A 19,147-nucleotide genomic window follows, 5' to 3' on the forward strand; every position below is an offset into this window, starting at 1 on the left:
GCTTAAGCGACGCGCTATTAATTCATAAAGCTAATCGTCTTAACGCGTTCTTTGATATTCCGTAAATATTACAGCTCGATAATGTAATTTTATGATATCATAGCTTTAATGCTCAACTTTTTTTTCTAATATATCTGTGCTTAAACTAGATAATGCTTCTATATTATTAGAGAGTTCGCCATAAACTGATAAGTTTCATTACTCTATAATTCGTGCAACCAATTGCGTTGATTGAAATTCTCGGTGATAATCGAAACAATTTATAAACCTCTTTGAATTTTGTAAAATCATCCGAAAAGCTTGTTATATTCACTTCGAGGACAAATTGAGGACCAGTGAAGTAATATCGTATTACATCGGAATACCTGTTGCTTTCATTGGCCACATTCGTTCGCGATTCACTGACGAAAACTAGCGAATTGCAGTCACGAGACTTTTACGGGGAGTCTGTATTGAGTTAACGATTAACGTTTCTCTTTTAGTTCGCTTCGTAACGAACCTGCAGTTTCTAACTTCCAAGAATATCTGATTTAACAATTGAGCTCCTTTCAAGAAACGGAAAATACAATATTTCACATTTTTGCATTGAATACTTTCTTAATATGTAAAATACAATAAATAAATACATGCATACATATGTTAGTTTTAGGTACAAATGCATAAACCTTATATTATTTAAGTAAAGGAGCCTGCACAAATTTTATTTTATTTAAGGATAACAACAATTAAAATTTATCTTTAAAATGTCTCTGAGTGAAGGCCTACTTAAAAAACAAAACGTACCATTAATGAAATCTTGGATATTGTAAAAATTCGCTTGCACCAAATACAATATAAAGAAAATAATGTATATATACATATGTACGTGTTATATTATTTTCATAATATTACATATTGTTTTTTTGCGGAAGTGATGTAACGAATTCTAATTTTCAAACTTCAAATAATGAGAAATTTCCTTTTTGCAAGTTACGTCCATTGATACTTTTGATTAGCCTTAAAAGAACTACGATTGAAATTTTATTCAATTCGATCAAAATTCAATTTCCATAAGATTTTTCCTATCTAGGAGTACAACAAGAAAGTATACCTTCCTAAATTACTTTACCAATAAACTTCTTATCCAATGTCGACTAAAAATTTATGTTATAAATTCTATCAACGCATAATAAATTTGCTAACAAAAGTAGAAAAGCTCTTCAATCAAATAGTAAACGGCGTAGCCAACTACCAAAGGTAGTCAAATATTGAAAGTTCTGAACATTTTTAAAAATTTAAAATTTTTCCCTTTTACAGAGATGCATTCTGCGCAAAAATATTTTTCTCAATAACCGCATAATATCTGCAAAGTGTCGAAATATTTTACAAAATGCGTGTTTTCCAATAGTTATCGTACATTCCAATATATTTCAGACATAAAACGTAATATTTACTGAAAGTTCTATCCTGCTTTCTAAATGCTAGTATTTTACGAATAATTATATCTACTTTACTTGAAAAAGTTAGCTAAAATTTAATAAAATAGCAAATCGTATTAATTTATAGATGAAACTATTCCAATAAAGAATCATAATTATGATAACACTATAATATATACGTATCAATCTATGTATCAATAAAATGTAACCGTAGAATATAAATATAAATGATAAAGAAATTAATAATTTCTTATGCAAAAATCATCTTCTGTTATGTTTTACGTATGTAACTAAAAAAAATTTAAAACGTAATACGAAAATAAATCCAATGTTCCACACGAGCGCGCGTTTAGCGAAACGTTGTACTGTTATATTGGTTTGATTGCATTGTGAAACTTTTTCTCAGTTATCGCATGTGCATATATCCTAATACAGTTCACTGCCTTTGCGTGACCCATTTTATTGTAAAGAAGAAAGAATAAACATTCGACGAATAAAATATAGGGAGCTCATTGACGATTTTTAACGAATAGTTACCTTATTCAAAGTATCGCTGCGCGACGTTGATGCATGCTGATGATAAATGTTGTAATTTTAATACACATACGGAAAATAAACTTAGAGTATAGCTTTTACATATCTAACGAGCAGAAATTCTTTGTACACTCACGATATTCTCTGTAAACTCTATATCGGGAAACATACAAATATTACTACATGCAAACTTGGACTGCAAACATGTAATTTCATGGATTGCCTTTGGATGAAACGTTCAGCTATTCAGTTTATTTCAAATACTCCTTCGCTGAACTTTCCTTTAACTTTAAATAAATTAAGTATTTGCTCTTATTTTGTTCCATCGTTATCAAATTGTTATAATTAGTGTTATAAGTTATGATTAATTCTATTCTTAACAATCTCTTAAGATATTTTATTATAATTTTTTTTTAACTCGATTAAAATAAACTCTATTAAGCAAGCTTAAAGTGTATTAAAATTGATGATTGTTGAAATTTTGTTTTCAAATTACATATTAATAGAACCCGAGTAATACTAACGGAATCTATACATAGTTAAAAGTAGTATATTTATTTATTTTTTTATACTTTAGAGGAGAAGTGTCATACTAGATTCGCGAAGTTAGCATGCCGTATTTTCCATTTTGATTTTTTAGTATAAAAAATACGGAATTTTTTTTATATTTTTATATTACTTTTGGGTATTTATTAAGTTAGCACGACATGCTATTAAAATAAAAAAATTATGAGTTCCAATAGCATTTTTCATAGTTCCAGTTCCTTATAAAAATAAAAAGAGTTCTGCATTTTACTAAAAAATCAAACCGAAAAAATAGCAGCCGAAACTCTGTTTAAAAATATAATAGTAGAATATATTATACATATATAAATCTCTTTGCTAAAACTAACAAGAAATATCACTGAAATTGCGATAAATTATCAGTACAACACTTTTTCTCAAAGTAACGTGCTTTTATATAAACTTAAGCTAAATACTGCTATAAAATTTAGACAGTAAAACTATTTAATCCGTCGAAGACATACGTTCAATAAAATAGTAACATTACAAGAGCAATAACGTTATGGAGTAAAGCATCAAGATTTTTTGGCTTCCAGTTTCATACAGCAACAGGTATAAAGAAACATAGTATGGTAGGCGAGAAGTGAATCCGATAGATTCTTTATCTCATGTACCTTATATAGACGGAGTAAATACTTAGAAATTGATTTTTCCAGAGTTTTAGAAGTTTTTTTCAAAGTTTTAGTAACTCGTCTTCGAGTATCGTATTTTGATAACTCGGAGGTTAAACATCAAATTTATGTTTAAGATATACAATTCTTGATACAATGTTAACATATTATACATAAATTTAAAGTCTGCAAACAGTAACGCGGAGATTTTTACAAACGTATCTGTTTCTACAAACATTAATTATAACATTTCTGTCATGTAATGATATTTAAAATAAATATTTTATTTCGAACACAAGTTTTATTCTGAATATTAAGAAAATATCATAAAATCCTTCTGATAAACAATGATTTTATCGAAGCAATTTTGCTTCATAAAATTAACACATCTTAAAAAGATTCGTTTCCTGTAAGGGCTTGTAATAAATTAAATATATATTGCGAAGACTTATTAATTAATTTTTTAATTATATAATCTTAATATTATAATATCCAATAAAGCTTCCCATGATTCACGTCGAAATCAAGCTAACATCGATTGATTTTTCGGACTGTTTGATTTAATACCGACTATATTTTCTAGAGAAAATCGACGTTTTATCAACGCAGCATTGATAAAATGTCGATCTTCTTTCGAAGATCAATAGAACATCTAATAGATATCAAATCAAACAGTCCTAAAAATCAATCGATTTCAAATCAACTTGTCAACCCGGGCCGATTTTATAATTATAAGATGTATTTTTATGACATCCCTATATTATCCTTATCCAGAGCCAATAATTTCATAATATTAATCTTAATTTTCTATACAGGCTCTAGTAACCGACCCAATAAATATATGTATAACAATAACATTTACAACAATAATATTTTCATTAATGGCATTTTATTATATTGCGTTTTCATTAATAACATTTTTGTTACATAAATACATTGTATTCATTAATGACAATTTACTGCTTTTATTCCGACTCTAAATGTTAGATATATTATTACATAAAATTTATGAGAGTAACGCCATATGGCAATTTCCAGTTGGCTAATTTAAGCAATTGTAACTAATGCTTTATATTTCAATGGAAGCAATAGAAAAGCGATCTTATAGAAGTTTTCTTATCAGCTTTCATAAATGTAATCATGACGGCCATTATAGTCAGTACCATTTAAAGTTTTAAGCATGCTAGAAAAGATCGAATTATACAAAGGATCGAGGGTCGTAAATACGTGAAGCATTTGTAACAGTTTAATCCTAGAGACGATAGAATTACGTAGGCACCGAGACATTCGTAAATAGTTTCAAGTTTTCCTATTAATCCTTTGAAAAGAGTATAATGCATATTTCATTAAGTTCTTAAATAAAACTCTCTAATTCACTGAAAATTGAAGTAAATCGTTAAAACTCATCCTAACTACCAGAAAATAGTTCCTTCGTGCGCAAAGCGAAGTTTTAAACACAGATTAATTCCGACGAATCTGCGCCATGAATATCAATCAGAAGATATTATCGCGTCATCAAATTACATAGTTTTTAATGTTTATATGTTAAATAAATACAATATACAAAGAAATCCAGGTGTTAGAAAAAATATTTTTAAAAGTTTTTTTTCTGTCTACACGATAAAACATTTTTTATCATATTTCTTTCACTTAAAAATATTTACAAATATTACTTTACGTATAAAACAAGTTTCTTTCTATCTTATACAATAAAATCTGTATTGTTTATATTTTAATTCAATATGCGTTAAAATATATCCGCATAGATTTTCGTGTAGAGCTATAATAGCTTTAGAGACATGTTTAATGTTCTGTTCGCACATTTAAGGGAATGTCGAAGTCGTATAGATTACATCAATCATGATATGCCCGAACTAAACGCGTGTGTCGATGATATTTCGTGATTATCGTATTAGGTGACTATGATTAATGAGATATGATGGATCCATTTCCGGACTGCTTGATAAACTGTCGGTAGGATTTCGGACCAATTACACGCATGGATAGCCTCTGATATGTCAAAGCATCGAGAACGTGTATTACTCGATCGCCCGAAGACACTGGATTTCGGGTAAACACCTCTGCACATGTGGGTGGGTACCTCTAAGGTTACTATACCGTTACACACACGCGCGCGTTGGAATTAGCATATGACATGTGTGTCCTAGAATCACGATAATGATCCGTCACATTGATTCACCTGAATAAGGACGTTTACGCGTAAGAAAGTCGCTTTCAGACTTTTGGCGAGAAATTGAAAGTAGTTGACCTATTATGCGCTGCACGTTAAAGTTAAAAACTTCAACGTAAATAGTAGTCATCTAAGTACATTATAAGTTTCAAAACTATTATATTCAAGTACACGTTCTCGTGAAAGAGATTCTCTTTAAAAACGTACAACATCAATTGTAGAAAAAAATCAGACGAAACGAGAACGTGGTGGAATGCGCGAAAAGTAAAATTGGAAAACTTATTGTAAGTACTTTACTAACCACAAATTGCTGCGTTTTATATTCCGGTACCAACTTATTAAAGTTTTACGATTAAAAAGTTTCTTAGAAACTGTCTTGTTTCGTCCTAGGCTAGGTATTAAGAAAAAAAGAGTTATTCGCGAATCGCTTGACGATTTTTATCGGCAAAGATTTTTCACGGTATCGCCACGAATATTTCATTGACGGTACGAAACAAGTTTTCTAATAGTAATATACGATATACTATTACGCGAAAACCATCTTATCGTGTTACGTTGGTTCCGCAAACGCATAATGTAACGCAGTTATGATGCCGGGAAGTGCATAAGTGCAGTCAGGTGCAACAAAGAGTATGCATACGTACGATATGTATGTATACTTTATATTGTGTATGCTGTATATCCTTTGTCGTACACATTTGCCACCATATCGGTATACGTGTACGCTTCAAAGTATACTCGACGACAGTGTTTTCTCTCAATTTTCGTGACGTGCGCACAGCTGAAAGCACTCGGTATATATAAACTTGTCCGAAACGAGCTTAAAATAATCATACTTCATGATATATGTTATTCCCTTTAACAATAAAAAAAATTGCGGATTAAAAAGTAAAATTTCATGTACGCCAAAGAAATATGCTCAGATACACAACTGATCCATTTGAGCTCAAAAAGTATTTACATTCTCGAGTTCTTTTTGAATTAGCATAATCTATTCCAAATGAACTCAAAAGAATTTCTTTCCGATAGTCAACAAAGGACTCCATAAAAATATATCTTTTAAAACAACATCTCTTAAAATATACTAAAAAAAGATACTAAAATTTAATAAATATTTGTTGAAATAGTTCTAAGTAAATATTTATTAAATGTAAATATATTTATTTGATATAAAAATCATTATAATTTGATTTAACTATCATTTATGTTTCAGTTCAAATACTTATTTACTATTATTCGAAGATATATATATTTTAAGGTTTAAATTTTCTTTTCAATGTAAAATTCAGATTTCGCGTCATAAAATATACGCTTGTAGAATACGTAGAGGAAAAAATAAAAATGCTTTTATTATATAATTCACAAACCGAGTTATCGATTGAACTTGATCGGTTATTGAGATCCGATAATCTCAAGGTACATATTTATTAGTGTTTTGTGACCTTGCAAGTGTCTCGTGAATCATATAACATATACGTATATAAAAAATATATAAAATATGCATTTGAGACATTACCATGTCTCTTGATGTAAATTTAAAGTAATGTGTGTGTGTATGTGTGTGTTTCAGCAATATTTTTATATTTCAATAAGAACATTAAACATTTCGTTCAAATTATCGGAACAGTAGAAACAGAAAGAAAGTAACAGAAAGAAAAAAATTAGATAGATTTAAAATTTTTTAATATATTTCGAAGTTAAATAACAAAATTAAATTCCATTAATTGGAACGAGTCTGAAACTGATATTCTCAGCAACTTTCTTTGAGAGAAAGATTAGCAATCAGAGTTGGATATTCAGAGGGGAAACTTACAAGTGGAATTAAATGCACCTTCAAAGAACTAATACAACCCACGGGAGATAAGACGCAGAATTATCTGAGCAAAAGGATTACTTCATATCTAAGATTTGTATATATACGAACAATTGCAAATTGTGCAACGACGTGCGAAATAGTAGCGCTTATCTATTTCAGACTATTCTATATACTAGAGAGAAACAGAGAGACCCTGACTTTTAATCCTATAAATATAAATAATGCCTTATAGCTGCATCATAGAAAGGGAATATATGACATCCTGCTACAATTCATAAAATTTTAGTCTTATCGAGCTTTAAATAATGCTATTACTCTCGAGAATTACATTGCCATGACGATTTGCACTCGCGAAACAGGCAGTTATTTTTATCTTGACTTTCTTGACGGGACAATATCTCTTCTTCTTCACCGCGCTCTCCCATTTATCTCGGTCACAGTTCCGCGACTTGGTCGCGGTGGTGAATTTGTACTGTCGAATACCATTCTCTCGACGACGAAGCGTTCAAGCTGTCCGAGACGTTATTAATCGCTGTATCGTTTTAACCACGTCCAAGTAGAAAATTGGATTTCGTCGGCAGACGCGCGATACATGTCGTTCGCACGCACGTCTTGATAAATTGTCATGAACTTCGTCATCGTTGTGTGTTGTACGTCACCAAACCTGCCACAATATATACGTGTACATTTATAATAATTTCACTCTACATAACATTCATAGTCGACGTGATAACACCGAAAGTGTCGTCCGACATATTTGTATATTAACCTCTGTTAAAGCGGAATACACAATAAACAATAATAGTTGAACTATGCTCACGCGCGCAAAATATTATTTATTATTTATTAATACTAATTCAACCATATATACGTAAATAGAGTTTGCTACAAAATCTTAAATAAATGTACGAAAAAATATGCTTACATAAACAATATAATTAACCAGTTATCACACTAATGCGAATTCGCACCAGCAAAATTTTCACTTCGCTGTAACTTTTTCAATTTATTGCTTTCTTAATTAACAATTTTTTGCAATAAAATATTTTTGCTTAATTTTATTATTACTAATGGGTTGTCAAGAAAATTTTTAAAAAAACCTTCCAAAAACTATATAATTGAATTACTTTTGCTTTTTTCGTTTCAAAGTTACACGTGATGAAAAATGGAAAAGCCAAATTCGCACTAGTGTGATAATAGTGTGACCACGACTGAAATTTGGTAACTGAAAGTTAATCCTCTGTCGGTTTAAAGGCACCATCGATATTTTAATTGCAAACTATAAGCTTTAGTAGATAAATTTAAATCTGTAAAAAATAAACCGATTTCTATGATAGTAAAAATTCGTTAAAGCTTTAACAAATATATCAGAATTTTTTCAGAGTTTTATATAATCCGGAACAATAAAAAAATTTGTTTCGTTTCTCGAAGACTCCTATTCGTAACGGATGAGTTAAAATTCCATGTGTTGCGGAGGGTTAGATAATAATTTAAATTTTTTTATCTTTTTTAACGTAAAAATAAAATGTAGAGAGACTTCCTTCATTAATTAAGAGAAGAACTTTTTGATGCAAACTTTGTTAGTATTTTTCTCGTACGTACTTTACGAACACCGTGTAGGAGCTTGAGATATAGTCGAGCACTTTCCACTTGCTTTTATTGCAACGAGAGGGAATGTTCGGCCGTAAGATGCAAGAAGAGAAGGAGATAGAATGAAGGAAAAACGGTTAATGTGATGTACAGTCCATGAAAAAGCGGGAGAAAGCCGAGAGGATTCTCGCACAAATGACGATGGCGTTTCACTTACCGCAAAACAATAGTGATAATATCGTGTACAATAATGGAAATAGTTCAGGAAAATTATAATGGGCCGGCAACTCTTACAACTAATGTTAAATGATAATAATTCACGTGTGCTGATTAAAATAATTTATTAGTAAACGTGTAATAATAATGAATGAATAATGAATAATTGTATAAACTTTTGTCACACATGAATTAATATTTAATTTTGTATCATTATTATTATATGTTTTGTATTTATAAAATTCCGTACAATTTTAATATACAAAATATATTTCATATATAAAATTTAAATTTACTGTATTAGAAAGTTATATTTCTCGTACGTATTTGATTTGTAAGATTTTATTGTAACATTGGCAAATAATTTCAATCCCTGTATATTCGCAGTATTTAAACCATTGGATATCTTTTTATTGTCCACTTCAGTCAAAGAATGCATGATAAAACGAATGTTCAGTAGTTTTAGAATACTCTTTGTAATAAAACAAACATTGAGTTCTAGAAACTGTATTATCCCGTTTTACGTATTCTTGCGGTTGGTTCAACAACGACAGATCTTCCTGCGAGAAGTCAGTTTTTATTGCCCTCTCCGCGTATCTTGGAGGAAAATTACGTCCTGGTAGATACAGGTCCGTTTGCGTCAGACGCAGCATCCAGCGTATCAAAGTGAGATTCAAACGCCCGGCGAGCTCCTTAGTATGTATTTCTGCACGAACTCATCGTCCAATACTTACTCGACTTTCTTTTACATCGCGGTAGTAATTTCCTTGTATATATATTATATCAGCATCTCGGACAGAAGCTTCACTTCTGTTGCCCAAGCGATTATCCCGCGATCGACAAGTCACTTGTCATAAATAGGGTAGTTCAAAGAAAGACCTAATCATAAATAACAAAAAACATCTCAATCGCTGATCTACTTTAATATCGAAATAATTCTACCTAATATATGTTTTAAATATTAATGGTTCACGCATTATTTTACTTAAGAAAATATCTTATCTCTGTTTTTACATTTCAAGTTTAGCATTTCAGTTTATATTCTTCGTCACACCACGTGATAATAATAATACTAATAAAGGGGAAGCTTAACTGTATGAAATGCAAAATGACATGCAAATGGTTCGGTACATATAAACGTTGCTGATCCAGATTTGGCTGTTGAACACGAGCAGCATCACTACTAGACGCACACATACTATATTTACCGAGCTCGTCCGTACAATAGGAGGACCCTAATTAAGATTAGACAGCCGATACGTTGGTAGAATACATCGAATCGTGTACATATCTTGTAATAGAATGTTAGCAAGATTTTATCAAATTTTACGTAAAAATAAAAATGTAAAATTCGTCATACATATTTTAAGTAAAAAGACTGCAACCTTTACATATAAAAAAGAGATAATAATTAATATAACCGAGATAAATTAGAGAAAATGTATATCATTGGAATTATTTATTTTTTAAATTAAAATTTTGTGAACCTGTTTCTTAGATTAGAGGATTATCAAATTTAATTTTCACTTTCAACATGATGAAGACAGAGTCTTTACTGTAAACTGCACAGACAAATATATGTATTTGCCAGAGGCAATTTAGATTAATGCTCTTGATTAAATGGTCCGGATCAGATGGACAGCGTTGTAGATATGACAGACGAGCTGCGATTGCATCTGATAGGAACACATAGTAACCACCTGCCGAGCGTTTAACTCTCATTTTGAAATACCGCTGCATATCATCTTGGCATGCTGCGTGCGCGCAATCCCGTTGTACTAACAAGTAGAATATATAAGGTTGTATATCATCATACAATCATGTTACTGTCGTGTGCATTCGAACTAACTTTATGATGTATTATTTAATATCTACTTTGTAATATATAAATTACTCGAGAATAATAAAGGCTCTCTAGAGAATATATATTGATCACAAGTGCCAATCAAAGTCAACATTAGGTATTTGTACGCAAATTCAAATTCTTTATTAAATAACACATTAATTAAATTAATTATTTATAATTTTTATTATTTGATAAAGAATTTGAATTCGCATATGAACATCTAGTGTTATCCATAATTGGCTTTGTACCTTTGTGATATATAAATTGTTTATTTGCAAAGCTGATTAAATATCTGAACAGTGCTCACTATTGCAGAGAATACGTAGAAAATAATAATAAAAATTTTAAATATGCGTTTATATCTTAATGAAAAATTGTAGTTTTACTATCGGAATAGAATTGCAATGCAAAATTATAAAATATTTCTACAGTATTTTCAATAGTGTGAAATTCAAAAAAATATATTAATATTTTGTTTGAAAATGAATAAAAATTATCCTACAATAAACATTATAAATAACAGATAAAAATCAAGTGCAGCAAAACTGAGAAAAAGCAAAGATTAAAAATCGTGATAGAACTCTAGTAGGTAGCTGTCTGAAAATCGCAATCATGCTTGTGTGACGACGAATGCGCAGAATTTTAATCCTTGTCGCGCTGATATGGCGCGTCGTGTTGACGTAAAAAATATTCGTGATCGACTGGTCATACAGGGCCGTTACAATAACGCTTGATGTTACGTCAATAACAATCTAGGTCACGCTGGAAGATTTCGCTTATTCGTAAAAAGTGGATTGAAGTTTTACAATTTCACGTAGAAGTTGTAGCAAATCTACGAGGGCAATTTCCGATAAACTGACATCGCCAAATTCTAAACCTTGAAATCGCTTTTCTCGTCAGTGGCGAATGTCAAACAAGTACTTTTATTACTTTTGACTTTATTCTAACAATATTATTATATGTATTTTCTGCATATCATAAATTGACATATCTCAAATTGAAAAGTTATAACTTTTGCTTTGTGTATATTAAAATTTCTTATTATTTCTCGTATAAAGATTTCTTAGTTTCCATTCTATTAATTCTTTTACGTATCATTTTATCATTCCACATAACAATTAAAATTCGTGGTAAATCGATTCAATATAACATTCAGATGTATATTTTTTTAAACTGAGAACAGGCAACAGATGCAGCCTTTAAAGGTCAGTCAAGCGTAACCTGAGTAGTATGTCAGTTCGCCAATAAATATAGACTTCTGTCAGTGCGGATAATTAATATTGATGCAGATTTGGTTATCCCGCAATTCAATAGTCCACGTTCGATTCAGTTCACGCCTTATATTGTATTCGGTTGGTGAGAAAAATAGACTAAAGAATAGACAAGAACGCAGCGGACGGATGAAACGCTCTCACTCTGTCTGACGCACAATGGTCTTTTACTACTTGAATTAGGCCGAACGGCTGAAGAGCCAACGAGAGTCGCGAATCCAATTTACATCGGATATCTCTAAAATTCATGCAACAACAAGGTTTTGTCCTTGCGGATATTATTAGTTTCATCACATAAGTCCCATCTTAAATGAGGTTTGTAAAAGATACATCAAGATTAACGTACACCTGGGTATTACAGAAACTGTGTTCTATTCGCGAGAATCCTGGCAGAGTTCGCCATCCAATTTCTATGTTGTATGCCTAGGCAAGGTCGGATCTACATGTCCCGACGGATTTAATTTAAAGTTTGTACGTTTTATTTCACCGTTTGCGATGAGGTTCTTACGCACGAATGAAACTTTTAACATTTACCTTGAGCAAACGACGCGCCGGAAGTTTGACTCGCAAACAGAGAGAATCCTCAGTGTCGGGCCTAGAAGGTCGGTTGGCAAAGTTTCTCCTCGCGGGTATCACTTGTTCACATTACGACTTTCGTGAGCGAATCTTTCGAGCGTACAGGTTGCAATTTCCCTTTTTAATATTACGACGATACGCGACATGCGATACATATGGACAGAACGCTCTTTAGCATTCCTCACGTCACGCGCAAGACGCGCAAGCATACAGATGCAAGCAATATCAATGCTTTCCGTTCTTTTACTCTGTACTTTTTTTCTCGCCACTTCTTTCTTCTAACTTTCAAAATTTTCCTACTTCTTTTCAAAAAGAATGAAAACTTTTAATTGTTCTTTTTTATTAACTACTTCAAATACAATACATTTAAACTTTAGAAAACAATTTGTTGCTTCCTTCTATTTTTAATTCTTTTTATTCTTTTCATTTTGTGTGTGTGTCTTAATTTTCAAAAACTTTACCTTTCGGAACTACAAAAAAAGGTAAAATAAAGAATATCCTATTTTTTATATATATTAATTCAGATTGAATTATTTAAGCATTAAAAATCTAGTTTTGACCATCATGGCCATTACTTTTATTTATTATTGTTAAATTTTCAAATGTACGGTCCACTAAGACTCTTATTATTTTTGCAAAAAGAAATGTGGCAATTAGATTGGCACGTTGCGAAAAGATGCTTTGCTCTAACCGCGGTGCTTCATAACTGACACGAAATTCGGATCTTGTAGCTATTCCACTGCATCTCTATAATCTTCGAACACGACCGCTCCGGAATTGCATTTACCAATACCTTGCAATGTCCGCAAGCGATCTAAACTCGACGAGATTCGCTCTAGACGCGTTCAAAGTAATAAGAAACAATGTAGAACAATAACAATGTACGGTCTAAGAGGCTCACTATGTTGGATATTGTAACATTCACATCACAAAATGGGATATAAGATACGTGCGTAGATTTTCAGCTTCCTCGCAGGAAGAAATACATATTTTTCATCCCATTGTGCTGAGCCTTTGTGAATGTTTCGCGCAATAAATAATGTTTATTTTACGTCATCCCATTGCATCGATTTTCTATGGTTCGATCGAATAATACGGGTCCCGCAATTGAGAGAATTCGCTTGAATTAGTGCATCCCAAAATAAATTGCATTAATTACCATTGTACACTGTACGCCGATTCTATTCTTTTTTGCGAAGATAATCGTGCAAACAACGATGAATGCTGCTCAGATACCAACTGTATTCTTAAATCGAGTGGTTTTAAATAAAATATTCTTCCAATGTAAAAAAATATTTTTAAAAAAATGATAATTTGACAACATAGAACAGTTTTGCTGAAATATTTTAAAATTTAGCTTAATGCAGATGAAAATAATTTTACTAGACCATCAAAATAATTATGTAGGATACTCAAACTGGTTGCTGGACTGTCATAATTTTTTGCGTTGCTCATTATGCTTGAACGTCATACATATAATTATGAGTCTAAAAATTATGTTCAGATCTGTATCTAGCTAGCTAAATTTTTAGATTTGTCAGTAAAATCCTTTTCTCCATAAAGTAAAAAGATTTTATATAAAATGAAACAAATTATATAAAATATAAAGTAGTATAATATTTTTAATTAAACATAATAAATATAATATTATTATAATGTGTAGAATATAATCGTGTTAAATTAGATAAAATATTTTCTCGTCGTTGAGCAAGCCCTATTATCTTGAACTAATATTAAGAGGAATTCGTATAATAAGTTTGGAACTCGAGCAAATTTTAAAAGGAAAAATAAGATGACAGTTTTCGTCACTATGCAATTATTTGTCGTAAAAAAGCGATTTTATCAGCCTCCTGAAATGGGGATTCACCATCCATCGCACTAAATCACTGCCAACGCTCATAATTATTCTCGGTTGTCCCAAATTGACCTGGTACCTGTTGACCCTCGAAGATGATTTGCATCAACTTCATGCATACCTATCTATTCCCAAACCGAGTCTACAACAAAACGAAGGCAGGTATTTGGGTCACGACAAAGTAAATGGGCAAATACTAGAATATAATATTGAAACCAGTAGCACTTGGAATTATTCAGAAGAAGGGAAGGGACTCTTCAATTCCCTAGCAAATATCTACGCCTGATTTAAAAACGAAGGATTCGCTCGTTTTCGCAAAAAATCCCTTCTTTCTTCTCCCAAGGACGACAAATTTATGACTCAAATTATTCCTAACGTACCTCGTGCCTCACCTATAATGTATACTTTTACACTGCTATGCTAGAATTATTTGTATTTTCAAAAAAATACAAATAATTTTATAATTAAAAAAGTTATTAAGAGAGATGAAAAATAGTCAATGTAATTAAATATACATAATATAATTAAAAATAGATGTATTTTTAAGAGAAATATAAAAATGATTTTATAACTAATAAATAATAAATGCAAAAATATATTTATATATAAATATGTAAAGGTTTCATCAATATGTGATCTACTAACAAAATGGCTTCAAGAATAAATAAAAAAACAAATTGCAAATGTAAATCATGACACTGACTGTTAATAGTGCTTTATAGAAATAATATTGATATTATATAAATTAGATAAATGAAAAAATTCATAATACACAGCATCGGTTCACATTGACAATTTGTTTTCGTCTAATTAAATTTAACTTAATACTGAATGCGTTTAATAAGAACATGTCTTCTTCAATCTAGTTCGTGTACGTCCCGATAAATGTCTAGTTACATGATTTAACAGTAAAGTTTGGAACCTTGCGCGAACTTAGCTAAATTAGCGGCATGTATAATATATCAAATCGCATAGACATACGAGATTAATTTTAACCTACTCGCGGACTTTACTAAGCCCAGGATCAACGCGGGTTTAAACTCAATCTCTGTTAAACGTACATTGCAAAATCAGGTGTGATACGAGACTAAAATTGGCATCATTCGAAGTAAATTAATTGTTATCTAAAGTGTAATAATATTACTTTACAGATTTTCTACGATAATCTCTCGATAATGCCCCGCGGGAATCTAAAATATCCAATTAACTCTTGCAAACTAATTCTTCGGCACACTGTCTTAATTAATACACTCAATTACAAAATTATATTTGCCTGTATCGTATAACGTAATACAATGTATCAAATAGCATCATGCTAATTTGATAAGGTATGTTACTCAAGTAAAAATCATTTTAAAAGACAAATGCTTGGTCACAGAAGAAAAATGTTTATTTCAATTGTAAGGGATCGTGAGAGCGGTTGTTACCATGGAAAATGTAAAATATCGCACAACGATAAAATATCCGTACATGAAAAGTAACGTGCAGGGCTGGGTCCTATGCAACTGCTCGATCTATCTGCCAGACTTTTTCGGAGAAACGTTGGGCGCTGTATTTGACGCGAATGATTTAAACGCAAAGTTAACAGAGCAGAATTTACGATCGCGCAACATCCTATCCATATGGTCGATCAATCTTTAACCGTGTTCATCTCTCCTTCCCAAAATTTATAATGGACATGAAGGGAAACCAGGCGATATTTTTCGATCGATCCAGTTGTTGCTTCCATATGTAAAGAGTATGATGTTTTGCAATTCTCCATATTCAGAAATTTTAAAATGATCTTGCAAATATATTTTACAATCGTGTTTTGTAAATTTTGCGCGCAACGTCAATTTATTAAAATTAATTTTGGCAACGTGCATCAAATACGATAGCGACTGAACTAAGTAAACAGTAATAAAAGTATAATAATAGGCATAGGTCTAGAACTTAACTTCGCAGCAATCCATCGCGAATTGCTACACGCGTATAGATAATTTTCCGACTGTATGACGTAATGTATCACATAAGTTTTATAGAACTAAGGAAAGAAACTCGCACAACGTGATCGATTGACTTAAGCTTCGACACTCGACTCATTTCTTAAAGTAGAGTACTTAGAGGGAGGAATTGAAAATAAGCGAACGCAAACAGGAATGAAAACGCCGCGCACATTATTTGAGGACACGGGCTGCAATTTGACGGTGAGTTAATGTATTCCATGAATAAGATATAACAAATTCGTTTACTCGAAATAAACCGGAACACGTGACGACGCATACGAGTTGCGTCATTCCTTTTCTCGTTATTTTCTTCGCTAAAATGTTTGCACACCTCGCCGTTTCCACATAGTTGGAAGATTTAATATTCTATATGCATCGCGTATGTACGTGTAAGAGAGACTGGAACCGTCGCCCCACCGCAAAATGTATAATGTTAATTATCACGTCAAAGGGAAGAAAGCGGGAGTTTAATTACGATGGAATATTTTACTTGGCGTATATATCTTACTTCTCTGCGCTAATTGTGCGCCAGCTCTGTAAACAGATTTCTAAACAGATATCATTAAAAAAAAAAAGAATGTATGACCGCTTGGTTGTGCATTCACGATCGCATTATAAGTGTGCCACTCACGAAACCGACCGCGTAACGATCGCCCGTGTTTCGCCGCTTTCACGATGAATAGAGATGCACTCGTATATGCAATGCGCACGGTTTAACTCTTTTGCGACCGAGCACTTGCCGCAGTACGGGCTGTTTAATTTCACCGTATCTCCGTACTCTGATTGAGCCCTTTTACCATCTTGCACAAAAGCAAAAGTCAGTGGCATTGGAGTACCATCTATTCTTAACCAAGATGCAATGCTAATGAATTTCTTGTGTTAAGTGAGATAATTAAAATATTCTCAGGTTAATATTCCTGTTTATGAAATTTTAGACGAAAAGTTTAATCGGCATTCATTGAAAAGAGTTGTATTTCAGAAAAATATTTTGCACACTCGCGAAATTTTATGCCTATACTAATCTATACTGATTCAAGCACTGAATGATTTAAACTGAAAGAAAGGATTGACTGAATAATGGCATAACATTTTTAATTGATTGCAGCAGCCAATTAAAAATGCTATTTCATATTTATCTAATTTGCTGCAGCCAAGTCTTTTCTTTCGGTGTAGGATAAGTTTAGAAAATTAGTTATTAGGAGAAAAACGGAAAAATGTTAGAGTTTTACATGAGATTATCAATAATTAGTAAATGTGATATTACTGTAAATTAATTTAAAGTGTCTGAGAAAATATTACAATATTTAAGATACAAAAAATAAGAAAGAAATGTATATTTAGATAATTAGTAATATTTATGTACCAGATTAGCCATTAATTATAAGATACAAATGCAAACATAAGAGAAGAAATTGTATAAGCTAAAGTAATAAATATTCTGTTTTACTAATCTTCACTGTTTATGTGTAAATAAAAAAAGATGAGAATCATACATCGTAAACGTCTTATTCCAACGCGCGTGGAATATTTCGTAATACTTTTCGCCGCATTCTTTTCGTAATATGCTGAACTCTAATAAAAATTTTCATATCTGAACGGAATGGTCGTTCGGTAGCGACCAATTTCTTTCATGATATTTGTAATCAGGAATTCCAGTCAAGTTATGCGATGGACTTATTCCACCAGATGGTAGGAAAATATCCTTGAAAATGCACAGGCCTTAAAAATACGCATAGTACATAAAACTTTAGCGAACACTAACGAGACGTTTCTAGTTTTACGACCATCTTTCCTCTGTTCTAATAAAGCTTTGTTATAGTAGAGTGTTATATAAGATAGAACTCTGAATACTAAAAATTATAAAAATTGTGTTATTTTTTTATTCTTTTGCGTACTTATATCGATTATATTTTATATGAAATGCCTGATTGCGCACAAATGAAGTTTTAAAAGCCAATTTAATATTTAATAGTCCAGATTAACGTGAAATTTTATATTCATTAAAGCTTTGATTGGCTTACAATTAAATAGAAATGCATTATTGTAATTGGTAAAATTCCTTTTTCGTAACATTTAAGACAGTCTATATAAAATTTTCTAAATTCGCGAAGATACATCAGAGCAAATTTAACAGTAAGCTAAGTGCATGCACTTCTTGACTGTTGTTTCCATAGTTCTCGAAGTATTTCACAGACTTGCATTGGCTAAACTTGTCTTATAGAATACCTTAGAGATATATACATTCACAAAAGCAAAAAGAGGCATACATTCACAATGGAACATTACGTAAATGTTCGTAATAAACATTAATATTTAAAATCAACGGTTTGCCTCCTTATGGGAATACGAAGAAAGTGGATGTGAGCCAAGTAGACGAAGGTGGAACATTACAATAATGCCGAAAGTTGTAGCGACGTGCATTATTGCGATACCGATGCAGCAGCACTCCCTTGGGCGGCATATTCGCCATTGCAATAATGTATGACGACACGCCTTTGAACATCGAAACGAGCCTTTGAAATTTACAGTGCAAATTCCAACATCTCGCGCCGCATTATTGCAAATGTCGAATATCATTCCCGACGGAGCATAGTACCGAAGTACAGTAATATACTGGAATCTTGGAACGTCCCTTCTCTCCTGCACAGCTAAGATTAAGCGTACGACTGCATTC

The 19,147-nt window shown here is 31.7% G+C and overlaps 1 protein-coding gene and 1 long non-coding RNA gene across 10 annotated transcripts in view; one reads left to right on the forward strand and one right to left on the reverse strand.

Annotated features, from left to right (window-relative positions):
- Nucleotides 1–19,147, forward strand: part of 5-HT1 (serotonin receptor) — a 131,059-nt gene that overhangs the window by 77,675 nt on the left and 34,237 nt on the right. The window lies entirely within an intron of this gene.
- LOC147907267 (uncharacterized) overlaps nucleotides 1–19,147 on the reverse strand; it is a 69,872-nt gene that overhangs the window by 31,116 nt on the left and 19,609 nt on the right. The gene's annotated exons all lie outside the window — the stretch shown is intronic.

This window comes from Acromyrmex echinatior, chromosome 15 (genome assembly GCF_024713525.1).
Source record: "Acromyrmex echinatior isolate Ae372 chromosome 15, ASM2471352v2, whole genome shotgun sequence".
Classification (NCBI taxonomy): domain Eukaryota; kingdom Metazoa; phylum Arthropoda; class Insecta; order Hymenoptera; family Formicidae; genus Acromyrmex; species Acromyrmex echinatior.